The 17531-nt window shown below is 41.7% G+C and overlaps 1 long non-coding RNA gene across 1 annotated transcript in view; it reads left to right on the forward strand.

The window, feature by feature from the left end:
- LOC128643601 (uncharacterized) overlaps positions 1-17531 on the forward strand; it is a 48221-nt gene that overhangs the window by 1055 nt on the left and 29635 nt on the right. The window contains exon 2 of the long non-coding RNA XR_008399842.1: positions 8008-8032. This is a non-coding gene — a long non-coding RNA (uncharacterized LOC128643601). The remainder of the gene's footprint in view (positions 1-8007; positions 8033-17531) is intronic.

Below are 17531 nucleotides of genomic sequence, written 5' to 3' on the forward strand. Positions count from 1 at the left end.
TGTTCCTCTTTCAAATGAAGGGTCACTTGTCCTACAAATTCCAAAGATAATTTTATGGGAGGGAACTATTTTTGATAGAGGGGTCATGTTGCCTTCTAATATGCAGGCACCATGGTAATGGTGATCACCTGTCCCACCAGAAATATGTTTTGTTTTGTGTTATTTAAAGGGGCAGGGAGCTCCTATCACTACCCCAATATTCACAAATAACCCATTAGAGGCATGAGACCCCATTTTGTAAATAAAAATACCCCCTATTTACTTTGAAGTCTCTCATTTCCTTGACATGAGTAGGTAATTGCCACTTATCTAATGTATATACAGTACTGGGGACAATGGCTCCTATCCCCTAAAGACATACACCACACACAATAACCTCATATACAAGAACTGATTACCCACTTTCATATGAGGGGCCATGACCTTCTAAGTAGCACATGATTATCAGAGGAATTTCAATTACCTGTCTACTTGGTGACTTTCTGGGGTTTTCCTGACTCTAAAAGGGACTCTAGCGCCCCCTATATGTTTTACAATGGTACAAGTGACTCCTCTTTTGAAAGAGAAGAGGTCTTTTTTCAATGAAAGGTCACATGTTTAGAAGACTATTAGGTGATCACTATGGTACATTGAACCATATAAGGGGTCGGGTGTCCCCTTTATTGTTCCTCACAATACAAACAGAAATATGAGACCCTTTATTTGAAACTAGCAATCCTGCTCTTTCAAACGTGTGGTCCTATGAGCGTACAGCTGTCAGATAAGTGTCCTGTCCATGGCAAATATATCTCAGCACAGGTCCAATTGTGGGAGTTCTGTACCTTCCAACTGACATGAAATGCAGGACATATGCAGGACACAGCATTGATGGTACAACTCTATTTTATTGCAGAGCATAGCAATACACATCTAGTCAAGTTGATTGTACTAAACTAACTGCGACACAGACATCGGACCTAAGCCCCGCCCCCAAACTAGTGACATCACATCCTGCTCTCGTCACATCTTCCCCTTTTTCAAAGGCGAAGCATACATTTGCATATAACAAATAACAAGGTACACAAACAGAGTATACCACAACATTTTTGTTTTTGAACATTATATAAACAAATAGGTTAGAAAACATGAACAAATAAATTACATCCTGACTTGGACATCGGGGTAGACTACCCTAGTCCACAGTGACCATGGGATTATTCTGCCCATACTTCCAGTCATTGTTCTAGCTAAAGTCAGTCCCTATATCGGGCCGGAAGTTTCACCACTCTTCCGCTTGATGTAACTTTGCATGAACTGTCCTCTGATACAGAAGATGGTGAACAAGAGTCCGCTGGAGGCAAAGATATATCCCCATTGTGGTCTTGCTGAGGGGAAGGCACCTCTCTTAGAACAGGGGATCCCACCGGCGGTGGTACTGAGGCATCCAGTTCCAGACTCTCAGGTACAGACTGAAGATGTCTTCGGTTACGGCGTGTAACCGTCCCTTCCTCCGTAAGGACTGTATAAGACCTTGGTTCTGGAGAGCGGCCAACTACCGTAGCAGGCGTCTTCCATTTCTTCTCATCATCCAGTTTAATTCTGACACTTTGGCCCGCTTTCAGTTCCTGTAAGGGCCTGGCAGAATGTCTCCTGTCGTAGAAGAAACGATAACCCTTTTTGGCCTCTTCATCCCTCCTAAGGACTTCGTCCCGAGGAACAGGGCCAGGCGGCTTGAAGACACCCACTGAGGGTAAAGTGGTGCGAATCTGGCGTCCTAGCATCAGCTGAGCCGGGCTAAACCCGGTGGCTTGAATGGGCGTCGCCCTGTATGACAAGAGGGCTAGGTACGGCTCAGATTGCTTTAGAATGAATTTTGTTGTTTGAACTGCCCTTTCAGCCATTCCGTTGGCCTGCGGATAATGTGGACTCGACATGGAATGTACAAAATCATACTCCCTGCTGAAAGCACTGAACTCTGTAGAAGCGAACTGCATACCATTATCACTCACTAGCTCCATTGGAATGCCCCAGTGGGCGAACAAGCTCTTCAGGCGAATGATAACGGCCTGACTTGTGATATCATTCAGGGGTGCAATCTCCAAATACCTGGAATAGTAGTCGATCAGAACAAGGAACTTTTTCCCGTGCAGTTCGCACAAATCAGCAGCTATTTTCTGCCACGGCCCCGCAGGCAGCGGAGTAGACATCAAGGGCTCCCTTCTCTGAGTAGGCCGGCGTTCCCGGCAAAAGGCACATTTAGACACGTGATTTGCAATGTCGGAGCTCATCCCAGGCCACCACACAGCTGTAGCTGCCCTTTCTCTGCACTTTGTAATGCCTAAGTGGCCATCGTGAATCCTGTTTAACATCTCCTTCCTCATGCTGACAGGAATTACAATGCGGTCTTGGAACAGCACCAACCCCTCCAGCTCCGTGAGCTGCAACCTCTCTGGCTGGTAAGCGTTTAAAGACATCCAGGCTGCCCGGCTCTCGGGCCAGCCTTCTTTTATGTACCTTATAACTTCTTGCAGATCTGTGTCCAAATATGTCTCTTTCTTTATCTCTTCCAGTTTCCTTGAAGAAATGGACTTAGAGGCCAGAACTGAATCAACATATACTTTCACATCCGATTCTGTGGAGGATTCTTCAGCAGCAGCCAGCGGGAGCCTGGATAGTGTATCCGCCACAACCAGTTGTTTCCCCGGCACATGCACTGCCTGAACATTGAACCTGAGCAGTCTCATTAAAAGTCTCTGGCATCTCAAGGGTGTTTTGTCAATGTCATAAGAGTTGATTAGAGGGACTAGCGGTTTGTGGTCAGTTTCCAGACTAAATTTCTCCAAACCCACTAGATAACGCTGGAAGCGCTCACAGGCCCAAACTGCAGCCAGGCACTCTTTCTCAATTTGAGCGTATTTTGCCGTCAGTGTGCGGGAACAGTAGGCGATGGGCTGTAGTTTATTTCCATTCAGCTGCAGGAATGCAGCCCCCAACCCATAACTGCTTGCATCGGCACTAACCACAGTCTTTTTTGAAGGGTCATAGAACCCCAGCACTGGGGCAGACCCCAGCAGGGACTTGGCATGCAGGAAAGCTTTTTCTTGTGAAGGTCCCCAGACCCAGGCAACGTCTTTCTTAAGCAACTCTGTGATAGGGTGTAAAACTGTTGATAAATCTGGATGAAACTTGCCCACGTAATTTACAAGGCCCAATATCTGTCTCAACTCATGTACATCAGAAGGGCTTTTCATCTGTTCAATAGCACGAATTTTCTCGGGGTCTGGCTTGATGCCATCCCCGTTGATGATATGCCCAAAGTAGCATAATTCAGTTTTCCTAAAATTACATTTTTCTTTATTCAGCTTCAGCCCAGACTCTTTGATAGCCTGTAGCACACAACTTAAATGCTGATCATGCTCCTCCACTGTAGACCCATACACTAGAATGTCGTCCATGACGACCGCTGTGCCCACGTGGTCACTCAGGAGAGAACTCATTTCCCTTTGAAAGATTTCAGGAGCGGAGGATATCCCAAAGGGGAGTCTGCAGAAGCAGAACCGACCTACCGGTGTGATAAAGGTAGTCAGTTTGCGGCACTTTGGATCCAGGGGGATCTGCCAAAAGCCGCTAGAAGCGTCTAATGTGGAAAAGAACTTCGCCCCAGCCAACTTTGGAGCTATATCTTCTAATGTTGGCAGCACAAACCTCTCTCTCTTCACTGCCTCATTCAACCTTTTCAGGTCCACACAGATGCGCACCTTTCCGTTTTTCTTTGCAACTGGAACAATGGGGGCACACCAATCAGTCGCTTCAACAACCTCTTCAATAACCCCCATAGACTTCATGCGCATAAGCTCTTTCTCCACTTGAGGCATGAGCGGGAATGGAATTCTACAAGGAGTAGAAATACTGTATGGGACTGCGTCACTTTTAAGTGCTATACGGACTGGTGTGCAATTCAGTAAGCCCAATTCGCCAAACATATCTTCGGAAATCTCATTCACTCTGGCCACGAGGCCCAAGTCGCAGGCTGCTTTTCTGCTCAATAAATTGTTAACACACTGACCTCGGATCACATGCACCCACATGGTGAACTTTCTTTGCTTGTACTCACAGCTGGCAAGAAATTTCCCCACACAATCAATGCGGCCACCAGGACTATGGACATTTGTAGTAACCTTCGCCAGCTGGGGCTGTCGAGGCAGTTTCATAAATTCAGCAAAAGACATTACAGTGATATCTGCTCCTGTGTCAATCTTAAAATCAACTTTGTCTCCCATTACAGTAAAAGTAACTTTCCAATCTTCCTCTGAGCTTGGCCGTTCCACAACGGACCCCACAAAAGACACTTCCTGACCCTCCTGGTGACTGTCCACCTGCATCTCCTTAATGTATTCAGTTTTACACACCACTTCAAAATGGCCCATTCTGTTACATTTTCTGCATCTTTTATCTCTGGCCGGGCATATAACAGTCTGATCATGGGCCCGGTAGCACCGTGTGCATCGGGCATGTTGCGCCCATCCACTTCTAGGCTTTTCCAGTACTTTAGATCTACCGCTCACACTGTGCCTTTCACTAGCAGTTTTCCTAGACTATTGCACTTCATCCACAATACTCTCAGACCTCAGATCAGCACTTTGCTTTTTCACCAGTTCACTCTGGCGGGCCATCCTAATAGCCCCATCTAACGTTAAATCAGGCTCTAGCTGCAGCTTCAGTGAGACTTCAGCATCTGCAATTCAAATAACTATTCTGTCTCTGATTTGCTCCTCTTTAGCAACACCAAACTCACAGAATTCAGCTAATTCATACAGGCTGCGCACAAATGACTCCACAGATTCTCCCACACGCTGATTACGTTTGTGAAAACAAGCTCTCTCATGAATCACATTTCTTTTGGGCACAAAGTGGGCACTGAGTTTATCCATAACTATATCAAAGTTAAATTCTTCCCCTTCTTGGAAAGTAAAAGCATTGAACACTGGCTCCACATCTTTCCCCATAGAGTATAAAAGAGAATTAACTTGTACTTCACCACTCTCCTTGTTCAGTTTGGATGCAATCCTGAAGCGATGAAACCGCTGACGCCATGTGGGCCAAGCTGCAGGCTGAGAAAAGTCAAAAGGCTCAGGTGGGGTAAACTTTGACATTGCAATCGATCAGGAACAGAAGCGCAGTCCAGAACTTCTGACACCATGTCATGAGATGCAGGACACATGCAGGACACAGCAATGATGGTACAACTCTATTTTATTGCAGAGCATAGCAATACACATCTAGTCAAGTTGATTGTACTAAACTAACTGCGACACAGACACCGGACCTAAGCCCGCCCCCAAACTAGTGACATCACATCCTGCTCTCGTCACACCATCTTGTATCTTCCCCACAACCTACAAAATGCAGAGGGGCCTTTTGCGCATTCTGCATAAGGTGTTTAGTGACCTTTAGCTGTATTGTTATAGTAATAAAGATCACCTGGAAGCGCTGCTAGTCTCGCCTTGTCGTACTGCTGATCTCAGGGCTCATAGACCCTTGTGTCTATAATATTATTACAAATAGCAGCTATCAAAATAAATCTGAAAAAGAATGAAAAGAGATGGCCTTTTCTAAAAAAATGTACATAGAATTTTTTTGTATTTTATGTAGGTATTTTTCTCACTATTTTTTACGGGGGCCAAGTCAATATGGCATGCAAACCAACCAGTAGCGGACCTACTCAATAAAGGGCCCTGGTGCAAATGTGTTTTTGGCCCTTCCAAAGGCAATTCAGTAGTAAGCTATAGCAATAATACACATGCTGCTCTGTATAATGATTCTAAGGATAGATAGATAGATAGATAGATAGATAGATAGATAGATACTGTATAGATAGATAGATACTGTATAAATGATAGATAGATGATAGATTGATAGATAGATAGATAGATAGATAGATAGATAGTAAACACCAAAAATTTTCCTGTTTAAAACATAGATAATCCCTGTATTACCCATTCCCCAGTTTTGCATAACCAACACTGTTATAGAACTATACTTTTTACCGCTGTGATTACCTTGTATCTAAGCTTCTGCAGATTACCTCCTTATCTCAGTGCTTTCGACAGACTTGCATTTCAGTTAATTAGTGCAGACTCTTAAATAACTCCATGTGCATGAGCATATTGTTATCTATATTGCAAACATGAACTAACGCACTCTAACTGTGAAAAAACTGTCCAATGCATTTAGATAAGAGGCAGCCTTCAAGGGTTTAGAAAGTAGCATATGAGCCTACCTAGGTTTAGCTTTCAACTAAGAATACCAAGAGAACACAAATCAAATTGTATGATTAAAGTAAATTAGAAAGTTGTTCAAAATTACATGCCCTTTCTGAATCATGAAAGTTTAATTTGGACATTACTATCACTTTAACGTAGGTTTATAGACATAAATTTTTGTGTTTTGGAAAGATAAACTGGTACCAAAAAAAAAAATGCATGTTCTAAATATTTAGAAAGCGCTGCTTTCTGCGTATAACATCGTACAATTGCCTCTATGTTCATATGCATGTGTCTTTCTATTCGGGTATTAAGTGTTTTGAGTATTTTGATAAAAGTTTGCCACATTTTCATTAGCAAGAAAAAAACTGAGATTTGCAGGGTGAAAATGTTTAGGAAATTATTCTAGGATTTAAGCTATAATTTTATTCCCACACATGGAATGGCCATTTTACAAAAAAAAAAACAATTATGCTTATAACTATGCATTTCTATATGTTTTTTGCACATCTAATGTACTTAAATTACGATTTACAATTTATTCCTGTGTAATTTACATACATATTTTACATTTTTGTTAAATACGATTTCTGGTGAACAATTTTGTTACAATTTCTGATGCACCTCAACAATACAATGTGAAAATGCAGACACCCAGATTTAAAGGTAAAAAGTGGTTTTATATAATTCCACCAGGGAAATAGAAGTACTGGCAGCATTCGTAAAAATTCTCACCAGCCCTAGACCGATAGATAATCAGCCCCTCTGAGTCTTCCTCAATATTTTCTCAAACAAGACAAAGAAGAAGGAAATATGATTTTTTTTTTTAATTGAATGATGTAAATATCTGCGATATGGAAGTTCCATTCTCACTCTCATGAGCCTTTAAACTTAACTCAATCCCTTAAATTAGCCTTGCCCCCCCATTCAAGTTCATCACAAGGGATACACTGTGATCCAGATTAAAAGTGGAGTGCAAAAGTTTGCGCGCAATCGATTTTGGGTTTCCGCGATCGTTTGTGAGCAGGTTAAATTGCGCTGGTATTACAAGTTGAAAGTAAACGTGATTGCTTGAACGCAATTCAAGTTATTCTCAGACTAATCTTTTTCTTTGAATGCATCATTCTATCTAGCATTTATTTAGTGTTTAATGTCCCTTTAAGAGTACAAGAAAGCGTATGTCTTCTCTGTCCCAGTGTGATAATTTCAGTAGTAAATAACATAAGAAGAAAATCAACTTTAATAGGACATGAAACGCACATTTTTTTTTCTTTTATGATTCAGAAAAAGAGCAAAATTTAAAGTTTTTCAATGAAGTCCTGTGATCAAATTTACTTTGTTCTCTTGGTTTCCTTTGTAGAAAAGCAGACAGGAAGGGTTTAGAAACATGCAAGTGAGAGGAGCATTATATTTCAAATGTTTAGCATAAATGTTTTTAAAGGAATATGAAACCCATTTTTTTTCTTTCATGATTCAGACAGAGCAGCAATTCTAAGCAATTTTCTAATGTACTCCTATTATTATTTTTTCTTCGTTCTCTTGCTATCTTTATTTGAAAAAGCAGGAGTGTAAGCTTAGGAGCCAGCCCATTTTTGGTTCAGTACACTGGATAGCACTTGCTGATTGGTGGCTACATTCCTTTTTTTACATAGAAATGTTTAGGCCAAATTTTTTTGTCAGCTTTTTATAGCTGCATCACTTTTGTTCATTTATTTTGTGATTTAGTGCTAAATGTTAACACTAATATTTTTTTATATATTTACAGGTATATACAAGGGTTGTGGCAAAAGGTATCTTCTTATTTGTATTCTGTCTTATTAATAGCACACACGGACTAAAGTTCAGCAATAAACTCACACAGGTTAAAAGATTTGTAACTAATGTTCTACAATATTAATACTGCAGACCAGTAACACTATAACTTGTTTTAACTCAAAGGATGTTAAAATATAGTGCCAGTGTGTGTGTTTATTTATTTGTGTGTGTGTGTTTATTTATTTGTGTGTGTGTTTATTTGTGTGTGTGTGTGTTTATTTGTGTGTGTGTGTGTTTATTTGTGTGTTTGTGTGTGTGTGTTTATTTATTTGTGTGTGTGTGTTTATTTATTTGTGTGTGTGTTTATTTATTTATTTGTGTGTGTGTGTTTATTTATTTGTGTGTGTGTTTATTTGTGTGTTTGTGTGTGTGTGTTTATTTATTTGTGTGTGTGTGTGTTTATTTATTTGTGTGTGTGTTTATTTGTGTGTTTGTGTGTGTGTGTGTTTATTTGTGTGTGTGTGTGTTTATTTATTTGTGTGTGTGTGTTTATTTATTTGTGTTTATTTATTTGTGTGTGTGTGTTTATTTGTGTGTGTGTGTTTATTTATTTGTGTGTGTGTTTATTTGTGTGTGTGTGTGTGTGTTTATTTATTTGTGTGTGTGTGTGTGTGTTTATTTATTTGTGTGTGTGTTTATTTGTGTGTGTGTGTTTATTTGTGTGTTTGTGTGTGTGTGTTTATTTATTTGTGTGTGTGTGTGTGTGTTTATTTATTTGTGTGTGTGTGTGTTTATTTGTGTGTGTGTTTATTTGTGTGTGTGTGTGTGTTTATTTGTGTGTGTGTGTTTATTTATTTGTGTGTGTGTGTTTATTTATTTGTGTGTGTGTGTGTGTTTATTTATTTGTGTTTATTTATTTGTGTGTGTGTGTGTGTTTATTTATTTGTGTGTGTGTTTATTTGTGTGTGTGTGTTTATTTATTTGTGTGTGTGTATGTTTATTTATTTGTGTGTGTTTATTTTGTTGTGTGTGTGTGTTTATTTATTTGTGTGTGTTTATTTATTTGTGTGTGTGTGTGTTTATTTATTTGTATGTGTGTGTGTGTGTGTGTGTTTATTTGTGTGTGTTTATTTATTTGTGTGTGTGTGTGTATATATTTTTAAGTTTGTGCTTGTTTATATATTTATATGTGTGCAAGCAGTGGAGGCTCCTCCATATGTGCACAGCAGCACATGAACGCCCAGCCAAAAGAAGACATTTTTTTTTGCTGAACACAATATAATTTTTCCATTAGCCCCCCCCTATTGGAAAAATTATATTTAATTAATAACCCAAAAAAGTCAAAGCCAGACTGTTTTTAAAAAAAAATAAAAAAATGTAAACCTTTTTTTTTACCGCACCTGCGGTAGAGCATACTTGCCTGTCTATGCACTTTATACATTTGCCTGCAGGCGCCGCTCCAACCCTCCAACCCATCCCTATACTTGCTCAATCGCACAGTTCAGCCTGTGCGAGTGAGGTGGTGCATACGGATACCATACGTCATCACTCCAGTCACGTGACGACGCTCGGCGAGGCTCCTCCCCCTCAACGGCACAAAAACTCATTGCGGCCGGATAGTCGTTGAGCTGAGACTTCACAGTGTAATTCTGATCAGCCCAGCTCTCAGTCTGTCACTCTTGCTGCTGATCCCTCACCTCCCAGCACCAGTTCCCTTCACAGCAGCAGATTTAAACACACACTGTCTGAACTCAGAGGACAGAGCATCCAGAGCAGAAGTTACCTCTTTTTGTTAATGTAATCTGCTTCTCTGATGTGCCGACCTGGGCAAGGGCTGCCAGCCTCCCTCTCTGCAGTTGAGCTTACACAGTTAAACAGTTTATTTAACCCATTTGTTCCTTAATACCTTATTATTTGTGTGTAAAATGTGACAGCAGTCATTACGCCTCCTAATCATACTCATTAATTAATGTGTTTCATTTTACACAAAATCCATAACTACTGCTCTCAGATGGCGGTATGGATCGTGTTGGTATAGGCTGTAACGCAAGCATTTTAGCCTCACCGCACAACCTGTAATACCGGCGCTATGGAAATCCTGCGCAAAAACGTCATTTTTTTGAGTGCGGGATTTACATTGTGTTACAGGCTACAATGCTTGCGGTACAGCTATACCAACAAGACTTGTAATATGCGTTCCTAGCCATTACGCTGGAATTGCCATTTTTTTCTGCGTTAAAAGCAGTAACGCAAAACTCGTAATCTACCTGAGTGATAATATTATTATACTGCCACCTAGTGGCTAAAATACATATCACATACTATTAAAAACAATTAGTATGTATCTTATTTTGTATCAGAATCCTATTTACACAAGACTGCTTCACTAAAATTATTTTAAAAAAAATGTTACTTTACAAAACACTATTACTTTACAGAAAAACAGTCACATGAGTAGGGAAAATAATATGACCATTTTGTGTTTTGGAAAGGTGTTAAGGTATCCTACACTATAGGGCAGAGTTGGGAGCACTACTGATTCTACTCAACTCAAAAATATAACTTTTTTTCTATTTTTGAATAAACAATTGTGGTTTCAGGTTTCAGAGAGAACAAACATTATGCTTACACTAAAAGGCTTAAATTTTTTTGCACACAATGTTCTGGTTTAGTATCCCTTAAGCTAAGGACATACAGTTATAACTGCCACCAGCCTTGATATTCTGGGTGCATACTTATGTATGCTATATACAATAGTGAAACCCATTGCTTATTTTTTCTGCAGGAAAAATATATATAAATTAACCCCTTAACGACCAGCGCCATACCCTGAATGACGCTGGTCGTTATGACCTTAAGGACCAGCGACATACCCTGTACATCGGTGCAGTCCTGGGCTTCTCTCTCCCACGATCTTGCTAAAAATAGTGAGATTGCACTAATTCAGCATGCCCCATGAGTGGGGCACTGCAGAAATTGATTTGCAGAGTTACCGATGCAGAGAGCTTGCAAGGAGGCGGGGCTCAGGAGCGGTCATTAAATTCAATGTTCAGCTGAAAGAGGGGAAAGGGAGAGGGAAATTTTTTTTGGAAAGGGATCCGGGAGGGGGGTAGGGTATTGAGGTGGGGGCTACACTACAGAAAATAGGGGGTTTATATTTTTTTAGAAAAAAAAAGGGCAAATTTGTTAGTAAACTGGGTACTGGCAGACAGCTGCCAGTACCTAAGATGGCGGCCAATAGGTTTAGGGGAGAGGCTTAGAGAGCTGTTTGGGGGAAATCAGGGAGGTTGGGGGGTAATGGGGGAGCCTACACTTCATATAAAATATATTTAAAATATATTAAAAAAACACTTTTATTTTTATACTGGCAGACTTTCTGCCAGTACTTAAGATGGCAATGAAAATTGTGAGGTGAGGGGGGAGACAGCTGTTTGAGAGGGGTCAGGGAGGGATCAGGGGGTGAGATGTGTTAGGTGGGAGGCTGATTTCTACACTAAAGCTAAAATTAACCCTACAAGCTACCTAATTAACCCCTTCACTGCTGGGCGCAGCAGCATTTAGCGGCCTTCTAATTACCAAAAAGCAACGCCAAAGACATATATCTCTGCTATTTCTGAAAAAGGGGATCCCAGAGAAGCATTTACAACCATCTGTGCCATAATTACACAAGCTGTTTGTAAGTAATTTTAATGAGAAACCTAAAGTTTGTGAAAAAGTTTTTTTTATTTGATTGCATTTAGCGGTAAAATGGTGGCATGAAATATACAAAATCGGTCTAGATCAATACTTTGGGTTGTCTACTAAAAATAATATATACATATCAACTACTACTTGTACTTATTGCCCTATAACTTGCAAAAAAAGCAAAGAACATGTAAACATTGGATATTTCTAAACTCAGGACAAAATGTAGAAACTATTTAGCGTGGGTGTTTTTTGGTGGTTGTAGATGTGAAACAGATTTTGGGAGTCAAAGCTAGAAAAAACATAATTTATGCTTACCTGATAAATTCCTTTCTTCTGTTGTGTGATCAGTCCACGGGTCATCATTACTTCTGGGATATAACTCCTCCCCAACAGGAAATGCAAGAGGATTCACCCAGCAGAGCTGCATATAGCTCCTCCCCTCTACGTCAGTCCCAGTCATTCGACCAAGAATCAACGAGAAAGGAGTAACCAAGGGTGAAGTGGTGACTGGAGTATAATTTAAAAGATATTTACCTGCCTTAAAAACAGGGCGGGCCGTGGACTGATCACACAACAGAAGAAAGGAATTTATCAGGTAAGCATAAATTATGTTTTCTTCTGTTATGTGTGATCAGTCCACGGGTCATCATTACTTCTGGGATACCAATACCAAAGCAAAAGTACACGGATGACGGGAGGGATAGGCAGGCTCATTATACAGAAGGAACCACTGCCTGAAGAACCTTTCTCCCAAAAATAGCCTCCGAAGAAGCAAAAGTGTCAAATTTGTAAAATTTGGAAAAAGTATGAAGCGAAGACCAAGTTGCAGCCTTGCAAATCTGTTCAACAGAGGCCTCATTCTTAAAGGCCCAAGTGGAAGCCACAGCTCTAGTGGAGTGAGCTGTAATTCTTTCAGGAGGCTGCTGTCCAGCAGTCTCATAGGCTAAACGTATTATGCTACGAAGCCAAAAAGAGAGAGAGGTAGCAGAAGCTTTTTGACCTCTCCTCTGTCCAGAATAAACGACAAACAGGGAAGAAGTTTGGCGAAAATCTTTAGTTGCCTGCAAGTAGAACTTGAGGGCACGAACTACATCCAGATTGTGTAGAAGACGTTCCTTCTTTGAAGAAGGATTTGGACACAAGGATGGAACAACAATCTCTTGATTGATATTCTTGTTAGTGACTACCTTAGGTAAGAACCCAGGTTTAGTACGCAGAACTACCTTGTCTGAGTGAAAAATCAGATAAGGAGAATCACAATGTAAGGCTGATAACTCAGAGACTCTTCGAGCCGAGGAAATAGCCATTAAAAACAGAACTTTCCAAGATAACAATTTTATATCAATGGAATGAAGGGGTTCAAACGGAACACTCTGTAAAACGTTAAGAGCTAAGTTTAAACTCCATGGCGGAGCAACAGCTTTAAACACAGGCTTGATCCTAGCTAAAGCCTGACAAAAGGCCTGGACGTCTGGATTTTCTGACAGACGCCTGTGTAACAAGATGGACAGAGCTGAAATCTGTCCCTTTAATGAACTAGCTGATAAACCCTTTTCTAACCCTTCTTGTAGAAAAGACAATATCCTAGGGATCCTAACCTTACTCCAGGAGTAACGTTTGGATTCGCACCAGTATAGGTATTTACGCCATATTTTATGGTAAATCTTTCTGGTAACAGGCTTCCTAGCCTGTATCAGGGTATCAATAACCGACTCAGAAAAACCACGTTTTGATAAAATCAAGCGTTCAATTTCCAAGCAGTCAGCTTCAGAGAAGTTAGATTTTGATGTTTGAATGGACCCTGTATCAGAAGGTCCTGTCTTAGAGGTAGAGACCAAGGCGGACAGGATGACATGTCCACTAGATCTGCATACCAAGTCCTGCGTGGCCATGCAGGCGCTATTAGAATCACTGATGCTCTTTCCTGTTTGATTTTGGCAATCAATCGAGGAAGCAGCGGGAAGGGTGGAAACACATAAGCCATCCCGAATTTCCAAGGTGCTGTCAAAGCATCGATCAGAACCGCTCCCGGATCCCTGGATCTGGACCCGTAGCGAGGAAGTTTGGCGTTCTGGCGAGACGCCATGAGATCTATCTCTGGTTTGCCCCAACGTCGAAGTATTTGGGCAAAGACCTCCGGATGAAGTTCCCACTCCCCCGGATGAAAAGTCTGGCGACTCAAGAAATCCGCCTCCCAGTTCTCCACTCCCGGGATGTGGATTGCTGACAGGTGGCAAGAGTGTGACTCTGCCCAGCGAATTATCTTTGATACTTCCACCATTGCTAGGGAGCTTCTTGTCCCTCCCTGATGGTTGATGTAAGCTACAGTCGTGATGTTGTCCGACTGAAACCTGATGAACCCCCGAGTTGTTAACTGGGGCCAAGCCAGAAGGGCATTGAGAACTGCTCTCAATTCCAGAATGTTTATTGGAAGGAGACTCTCCTCCTGATTCCATAGTCCCTGAGCCTTCAGAGAATTCCAGACAGCGCCCCAACCTAGTAGGCTGGCGTCTGTTGTTACAATTGTCCAGTCTGGCCTGCTGAATGGCATCCCCCTGGACAGGTGTGGCCGATGAAGCCACCATAGAAGAGAATTTCTGGTCTCTTGATTCAGATTCAGAGTAGGGGACAAATCTGAGTAATCCCCATTCCACTGACTTAGCATGCATAATTGCAGAGGTCTGAGGTGTAGGCGTGCAAAAGGTACTATGTCCATTGCCGCTACCATTAAGCCGATCACCTCCATACATTGAGCTACTGACGGGTGTTGAATGGAATGAAGGGCACGGCATGCATTTTGAAGCTTTGTTAACCTGTCCTCTGTCAGGTAAATCTTCATTTCTACAGAATCTATAAGAGTCCCCAAGAATGGAACTCTTGTGAGAGGAAAAAGAGAACTCTTCTTTTCGTTCACTTTCCATCCATGCGACCTTAGAAATGCCAGAACTAACTCTGTATGAGACTTGGCAGTTTGAAAGCTTGAAGCTTGTATTAGAATGTCGTCTAGGTATGGAGCTACCGAAATCCCTCGCGGCCTTAGTACCGCCAGAAGGGCACCCAGAACCTTTGTGAAGATTCTTGGAGCCGTAGCCAATCCGAATGGAAGAGCTACAAACTGGTAGTGCCTGTCTAAGAAGGCAAACCTTAGATACCGGTGATGATCCTTGTGGATCGGTATGTGAAGGTAAGCATCCTTTAAATCCACTGTGGTCATGTACTGACCCTCTTGGATCATGGGTAGAATTGTCCGAATAGTTTCCATTTTGAACGATGGAACTCTTAGGAATTTGTTTAGAATCTTTAAATCTAAGATTGGCCTGAAAGTTCCCTCTTTTTTGGGAACCACGAACAGGTTTGAGTAGAACCCTTGTCCTTGTTCCGACCGCGGAACCGGATGGATCACTCCCATTGTTAACAGATCTTGTACGCAGCGTAGAAACGCTTCTTTCTTTATCTGGTTTGTTGACAACCTTGACAGATGAAATCTCCCTCTTGGGGGAGATAATTTGAAGTCTAGAGGGTATCCCTGAGATATGATCTCTAGTGCCCAGGGATCCTGAACATCTCTTGCCCAGGCCTGGGCGAAGAGAGAGAGTCTGCCCCCCACTAGATCCGGTCCCGGATCGGGGGCTCTCGGTTCATGCTGTCTTTGGGGCAGCAGCAGGTTTCCTGGCCTGCTTGCTCTTGTTCCAGGACTGGTTAGGCTTCCAGCCTTGCCTGTAACGGGCAACAGCTCCTTCCTGTTTTGGTGCAGTGGAGGTTGATGCTGCTCCTGTTTTGAAATTCCGAAAGGGACGAAAATTAGACTGTCTAGCCTTAGCTTTGGCCTTGTCTTGAGGTAGGGCGTGGCCCTTACCTCCTGTAATGTCAGCGATAATTTCTTTCAAACCGGGCCCGAATAAGGACTGCCCCTTGAAAGGTATATTAAGTAATTTGGACTTAGAAGTAACATCAGCTGACCAGGATTTTAGCCACAGCGCCCTGCGTGCCTGTATGGCGAATCCTGAGTTCTTAGCCGTAAGTTTGGTTAAATGTACTACGGCCTCCGAAATGAAAGAATTAGCTAGTTTAAGGACTCTAAGCCTGTCCGTAATGTCGTCTAGCGTAGAGGAACTAAGGTTCTCTTCAAGCGACTCAATCCAAAATGCTGCCGCAGCCGTAATCGGCGCGATACATGCAAGGGGTTGTAATATAAAACCTTGTTGAACAAACATTTTCTTAAGGTAACCCTCTAATTTTTTATCCATTGGATCTGAGAAAGCACAGCTATCCTCCACCGGGATAGTGGTACGCTTAGCTAAAGTAGAAACTGCTCCCTCCACCTTGGGGACCGTTTGCCATAAGTCCCGAGTGGTGGCGTCTATTGGAAACATCTTTCTAAATATTGGAGGGGGTGAGAACGGCACACCGGGTCTATCCCACTCCTTAGTAACAATTTCAGTTAGTCTCTTAGGTATAGGAAAAACGTCAGTACTCGCCGGTACCGCAAAGTATTTATCCAACCTACACAGTTTCTCTGGTATTGCAACGGTGTTACAATCGTTGAGAGCTGCTAAGACCTCCCCTAGTAGTACACGGAGGTTCTCCAATTTAAATTTAAAATTTGAAATATCTGAGTCCAATCTGTTTGGATCAGAACCGTCACCCACAGAATGAAGCTCTCCGTCCTCATGCTCTGCGAGCTGTGACGCAGTATCAGACATGGCCCTAGCATTGTCAGCGCACTCTGTTCTCACCCCAGAGTGATCACGCTTGCCTCTTAGTTCTGGTAATTTAGACAAAACTTCAGTCATAACAGTAGCCATATCTTGTAATGTTATCTGTAATGGCCGCCCAGATGTACTAGGCGCCAAAATATCACGCACCTCCCGGGCGGGAGATGCAGGTACTGCCGCGTGAGGCGAGTTAGTCGGCATAACTCTCCCCTCGCTGTTTGGTGAAATTTGTTCACATTGTACAGATTGACTTTTATTTAAAGTAGCATCAATACAGTTAGTACATAAATTTCTATTGGGCTCCACCTTGGCATTGGAACAAATGACACAGATATCTTCCTCTGAGTCAGACATGTTTAACACACTAGCAAAAAAACTTACAACTTGGTTATAATCTTTTTTAGCAGAAAAACGTACTGTGCCTCAAAGAGGTACTAACGATTAAATGACAGTTGAAATAATGAACTGAAAAACAGTTATAGCATCAAACTTTAAAACAACACAACTTTTAGCAAAGGTTTGTTCCCATTAGTAAAACAACACTAATTAAATTTGTACATAAGAATACAAAACAACGTTTTTATTCACAGTCACTATAAGAATTCTCACAGCTCTGCTGAGAGAATTTACCTCCCTTCAAAGAAGCTTGAGGACCCCTGAGATCTGTCAGAGATGAACCGGATCATGTAGGAAATAAAAAAGTAACTGACTGGAATTTTTTGATGCGTAGCAAAGAGCGCCAAAAACGGCCCCTCCCTCTCCCACACAGCAGTGAAGAGAAAACGAAACTGTCACAATTAAAGCAAAAGACTGCCAAGTGGAAAATAATGCCCAAATATTTATTCACACAGTACCTCAGCAATGTAAACGATTCTACATTCCAGCAAAAACGTTTAACATGAGAATAGTTATTAAAAGGATTAGTGACCCTTAACAGAGTAGTTCCGGTGAAATACCATCCCCAGAATACTGAAGTGTATACATACATGTCATTTTAACGGTATGGCAGGATTTTCTCATCAATTCCATTCAGAAAATAAAAACTGCCACATACCTCAATGCAGATTCCTCTGCCCGCTGTCCCCTGATCTGAAGCCTTTACCTCCCTCAGATGGTCGAGAACAGCAATATG

Source organism: Bombina bombina, unplaced genomic scaffold (assembly GCF_027579735.1).
Source record: "Bombina bombina isolate aBomBom1 unplaced genomic scaffold, aBomBom1.pri scaffold_568, whole genome shotgun sequence".
Taxonomy (NCBI): domain Eukaryota; kingdom Metazoa; phylum Chordata; class Amphibia; order Anura; family Bombinatoridae; genus Bombina; species Bombina bombina.